Source organism: Hypanus sabinus, chromosome 13, assembly GCF_030144855.1.
Source record: "Hypanus sabinus isolate sHypSab1 chromosome 13, sHypSab1.hap1, whole genome shotgun sequence".
Taxonomy (NCBI): domain Eukaryota; kingdom Metazoa; phylum Chordata; class Chondrichthyes; order Myliobatiformes; family Dasyatidae; genus Hypanus; species Hypanus sabinus.
The window spans coordinates 70,614,125-70,620,182 of NC_082718.1; the positions used below are offsets into that span (position 1 = coordinate 70,614,125).

At 44.1% G+C, this 6,058-nt stretch overlaps 1 long non-coding RNA gene across 1 annotated transcript; it reads right to left on the minus strand.

Annotated features, from left to right (window-relative positions):
* Positions 1-665: 665 nt before the first annotated feature.
* On the minus strand, positions 666-4,030 carry LOC132403970 (uncharacterized). The gene is made up of 2 exons (XR_009515404.1): positions 3,872-4,030; positions 666-3,756 (listed from the first exon to the last, which is right to left on the minus strand). It is a non-coding gene; the product is annotated as an uncharacterized LOC132403970 (long non-coding RNA).
* Positions 4,031-6,058: the final 2,028 nt, after the last annotated feature.

A 6,058-nucleotide genomic window follows, 5' to 3' on the forward strand; every position in this document is an offset into this window, starting at 1 on the left:
CCACCTGCCTGTCTTTTTGATAGATTGTGTATCCTTGGATATTAAACTCCCAATTACGAACATCTTTCACTCATAACCGTGATACTCACAACATGATTCCTGACAACCTGTACCTGTGCTCAAGGTAATTACTTCGTAAGATGGATGCATTCTAAGATGGGGTGCACTTGGCCACTATAGCCACTCAGTGTCCAATCAAAAGTGCATTTCTTCACCCTGTATATGTTGTTTACAATCAAAAGTCACTGTGGGATGCTAGGAACATCAGGTACTGCAAGACGATCCCATCAGTGAGTTTCTCGATAGTGCTGGAGTTGGCACTGTTGTGTTTTCACCTGGACTTGTTACATACCATTGTGCCAAGAAGGTGCACAGTCCAACAAATGGAGTGAATGATTGTCTTGGATGTTTTTATTGGGATCACAACAGCCTTCTGGACATTGTTGATGTAGAATTCTGCCAGTCCAGTTCACTGGTTCATTGGCAAAGCCAACAGCAGGGAAGTTGCAATGCCTTGGTTGTGGCACTAGAGCAGGGGTGGGCAAACTTTTTGACTTGTGGGCCACAAAGGGTTCTAAAATTTGACAGGGGGGCCGGACCAGGAGCAGATGGACGGAGTGTTTTGGTAATACACCTCATAAGAGAAAATAAAATATCACAGGATATGTAGAAAACATGTGCTTTAATTTCAATTGAAAATGAAAATGAAAATTACAACAAAATATCTGTCTTTGAAGTCCCATGGTATTTAGCTATTTATTGAAATGACTTTTAAAACACTGAAAATTAAATGAATAAAATACAGCTTTTTTAATAGTAACAGTTATTATTTTAAAGCACTGAAAATTCTGTTATCCTTCAAGATATTATCATCATCACTCTCCTCCTGACTGTCTTTATTTCAAAAACAGTAGGAGATGCGGGTCTACTTGTCCTGCTCCTTCTTATTCAATTGTCCCCTGTGCCAAAACTCAACAGCGACCAGCACAAAGACAGAACAATGACAGCGCGCCAGTATGCGGAGCGCATTATTTGATCTGGAGCGCATTTTGTTATTTTGAGAACGTACGTGCACCTGCGCACTACTCATGTCCATCACTTAACAGAAATGACATGTAACATGTAAGGCTTATTGAAAAAAATATTTTCAAATGCATTTTTTACATAACACAATGAAGAAACTTATTTTTAATTTCAGTGGGAACAGTGTTGTTGGTCTCCCATTTTAGCCAGCGCATCAAAGTCTGGATTTAGTTTTGTTGTGGCGATTCTCCGGATGGATCTGAGGTGTTGGTCAGTTAACTTGGATCTGTGGCTGGCTTTGTTGATGTTCATGACGCTGAACGCCTGTTCACACAAATTGGTCGAGCCGAACAAAGAGTAAAGCGCAAATGTGGAGTAATACGCTGCACCTCAACAAAGGTCAATGTATATAGAGTGCGTCATCTATTGGGAAAACGCCAGAATTGCGGGGAAAAAAACGTTAACAAGGTTTATTAATATAATTTCATCAAGTTCTGCGGGCCAGATTAAAAAGCTTAAAAAGCATATGGCCCGCGGGCCATAGTTTGCCCATGCCTGGACTAGAGCCACACCACGGGGTCACCTGTTGCAGGTGACCAGGGAGAGGGGACACCAAGGCAGAGTGAAAGATTCTCTATGGAGCATGGTGGAATTCAATCAGTGCTGTCCTCCAGTGTTTGCTCAGCACTTCCCTCCAGTGTTCGCTTATTGCTGCCCTTCGGTGCTGCTCTCCAGTGTTCGCTCGGTGCTGCTCTCCAGTGTTTGGTACTGTCCTCTGGTGTTGACTTTGTGCTACTCCCCAGTGTTTGCTCAGTGGAAGAGCAAGCTGAATCTGAACAAATTTTTGTAAATCCACAGTCATGCCACTCAGGGACTTGGGCTATATAATTACTTTTCCTTCATGACTGGATGTTTTTCTGTTTGTAACCAAATATGCTATTTCTGCTGTACACTGTGTGCTGTTGGTAATATGATTTGCACCTTGGCCCGGAGGAACACTGTTTCGTTTTGCTGTATTCATAGGTGGTTAATTGAACTTGAATTTGAACCTGAGCTTGCTCTCCCACTCTACCTCCTTGACCTGCTCTGCACTTTCCCTGTAGCTGTTCGACTTTATTCTGCATTCTGTTATTGTTTTACCTTGTTCGACCTCAATGTTCAGAGTCTGATCTGTATAAACAACATGCAAGACACTGTATATATGATAACAATAAACCAATTCCAATTTAATTGCATTGTGCATACGTAAACTTGCCTTTACCTTGGAGCATGAGGTGAGGCGAAGGTAAGGAAAGAGCAAGAGGCAGAGTGGTGTATCAGTAGTAGAGAAGTAGTCTCAGAACTCCAAAGAATCGGGGCTCAATTCCTGATCTGGGGTGCTGCGCAATCTCCCTGTGATTGCATAGGTTTTCTCCATATCTCAAAAATGCATGAGCTGCTCTCAGTTGCCTGTGGTGTGTGTAGATTGAGTGTAGAGACCGGGGGGGGGGGGGGGGGGATCGATGGGAATCAGGAGATGTACAGACTTGTCAGTGAGTGTCCTGGTGAAAGGCCTGTTTGGATGCTGCCGCTATGTGTCTGGTGTTCCAGCCTGAGCTGCTGGTGAATCTTCTGCATCAGCTGAGAGAGATCTCACCACCTGAGCATCAGCCCTGAGAACTGGGCTGAAGAGAGGTAGTTTCTGCTGATTGTTATAGCATGGACAGCTGGGTGTACAAGTCTATGGATTGCTGAAGGAGGCACACAGGTAGATAGGATGAGGCTGTTATATGGGTAAGGAAGGCATGTGGGTTGCTGGCCAGGAAGACAAACACAAGAACTTTATGAAACCTTTCTGCAGGCCACAGCTGGAGTATTATACACACCACACTACAGGAAAGATGTGATTGCTCTGGAGAGGCAGCAGTGGAGATTCAGAGGGATGTTGTGTGTGATGGAGCATCTGTTATGGGGACAGACTGGATAGGCTGGTTTGTTTTCCCTGGAGCAGAGGAGGCTAAGGGCAGGGACCTAGTAGAAGTGCACAAAATTAAGAGAGAATATTTTCAACATTGCACACTACAGGCCTTTCAGCCCACAATGTTGTGCCGACCATAGAAACTACTCTAGAAATTGCCTGGCACAGCCCTTTATTTTTCTAAGCACCATGTACCTATCTGAGAGTCTCTATTGTATCTGTCTCTACCACCATTGCTGGCAGCCCATTCCACGCACCCAGGTGAGGACTAAGATGTTTATAGGGGATCTGCAGGGACTATTCACATCTAGAGGATTGTGGACCACATTGTTCGAGAGAGTGGTGGAGACAGACATGGCCACGTTCAAGGAGTATCTGACCAAGTGGTGGTAAATGGCTAAGCTGGTCACTTTTCCACAATGAGCTGAAGCCTCCGGGTCTCTGCTGTGTGACTCTACATTTAATAAGCCTGGGTTGATCAGAGTATTATTTTCCAAAGAATATTCTCATTCAGATTAAACGAAAGGCAGAATGAGTGCTTGTGATACAAGTTTCACGTCGCTCTAACCGATCCATGACTTCTGTAGCTATGGGCAGAACCTAAAAATATCAGACGTTGAGCTGCTGGAAACGAGTTTGTTGTGAAGGGGTCTGATCTAGTGACTGCCACTGGAACTCACCGTCGTGGCCACGAGCTCTCCTCTCAAAAGCATTTTCTTGATTTTTTGAAGGGCTTTATTCCGCTTCCGGAGAACCCTGAGTGGATTAAACCCAACCTGTGGGAAGAATTGAATCCTGACTGAGAATGCAGATAAAGATCAAATAAAAGATATCAATACCAACTTTAAAAACAAATAAATTTAACCAGAATTTTACAAAAGTCTGTTTTACCGAAAAAATTAAGCTGACAACCGTATGGTAAATGAGTTTAGTTTATGCTTGGATTAGGTTGTGCCAACCCACTTTCTGCGCAGGCTCACAAATAGCCAGCGCGCGGGGGGAGACTTTGGTCATGTTCCTCTGACGTCATTTCCGCCCGGAGAGGGCGGGTGCTAGGGACCGCGGTTTGAATAAACTAGTCTCGAAATGACTTACCGGCTGTGTGTCGTTATTTCAGCGCATCGCTACAAGGTAATTAAACTAATTTATATCTGAAGCAATCCCATCGATTTACTGGGCTGACGCCAAACATACTTCTGTGATTTCTGCTCTCCTCCTGGTCTTTGACCAGACAATCACTCAGATATTCCTCACTCACCTACCCCACCCCCAGTCCCTCCAGATGGTCTCATTCATCTGTTCATCACCTACTAGCTCCTCCCGTAACCCCCCCAAACCATGCACACACTTTTTATATCGGCTCTCTCCCCTCTGTCCCTCAGTCCGAAAACACCCGCTGTTTATTTCCCTCTACTGATGCTGCCTGACCTGCTGAGTTCTTCCAGAATATTAAGTGTGGCATACTAGAAACCGTTGTGATAAATAAGGGCACACACAAAATGCCGGAGGAACTCAGCAGACCAGGCAACATCTATGGAAAAGTGTAATCAGTCAACCCATGAATCCTAATGAAGGGTCTTGGTCTAAAATGTTAATTGTACTATTTTCCATAGATGCTGCCTGGTCTGCTGAGTTCCTCCAGTATTTTATGTGTGTTGCCTGGATTTCCAGCATCTGCAGATTTTCTCTTGTTAAAGATAAATAAGCTGTTTTTTATACAACCTAGGTGAGATTTCTGGTGGTTAACTGATGTCATCTGTGAAATGAAACAAATGTTCATTGTTAATTCTGTGGTGAAGGCGCAAGTTTGTTGCTGGAAACCAGGCCTTGGTTAAATAGCCAAGTTAGTGCCAGAGTAAATATGGTGGGTGAGATGGCTTAACCTGGTAATTTTATGAGATGTAAATTAGTAAATGTTGTCAGGGTTATATAGTTGTGAACAGGGTTATATTCCCTTATGAGAATTCAGGGATCAATCTTTGAAAGTTCTGTGATGAACAGCAACTCACAGCTTCTGTCAGCTTGGCCCAGAAAAAGTCAATGTTTGCAAAGAAAATGGGTGAAGGACATCGGAAGTTCTTCACTTCCTCTGGCTCATAAATCTGCAATAAGACACAAGAGAAATCAGTGCATGCAGGAGCTCACTGAAGGCTTAAATCCCAGTGTTTAAGGTCAGTTGTTTGCTTCACTTACATTGACAAAGTCCTTCCTGTTTCTGTACAGGTCTGTCTCATTGATGTTAGCCAATGCAGCACACTGTGGGCTGAAGATAAGACAGTCACATGCACACTTATGCTGGTGATGGAAGGGTGCACTGTGCCCACTGAGACCTCAGATTAAAATCAATGCTGAGACCATGGTAACATGGGGCCTGTTTGTCTGCATCACGCTTTCCATGGTGAAATCCAGGCCATACTTTGCTCAGCTTCTCCCACACCAGGTTACGTTCCTTATTCCTCTGCCCCCCTTATTCCTCTTCACCCCGAGCAGATTTGTCAGAATTGTATACAGCATAGTTACCTAATTAATAGGATGTACAATGATTCAGCAAGTATAGGCCCTTCACTCACCACCTCTGTGTTGACCATGATGCCAAATTAAACAAATCCTTTTTGCCTGCACCTGGCCCCATACCCCACCAATCACTGCTCGTCTAAATGCCTCTTCACTGTTATTTTTGTATCTGTCTCCAGTACCACCCTGGCTGTACATTCCAGACACCAACCACTCCGTGTAAACAAAATCTTGCCTTTAAACTTTCCCCAATGTTTCTCCGAAACAGCTGCTGTCCAGTATTTGAATTTCCCATCCTGTGACCAGTGGAAAGACACAGTTACAATACCTGCCCAGGCTACACTTGAGGAGCTTGTCACTTCTCTCCTGCTGGATGTGACTTTACCGAGAATACCTGGTGCTATCACCACAAGTGTGCAGGGGAACAGAACCAACCAGAGCTGAGTATGCAGGACAGCCATACCCAGGCATGTATAATGGACAAACCAGTAGGGTCCAAGAGGGGTGTGGAGAGTTAAAAAGAAACACTCTTGGTGCATTTATAGTTTCTCACTTCTATCTCCT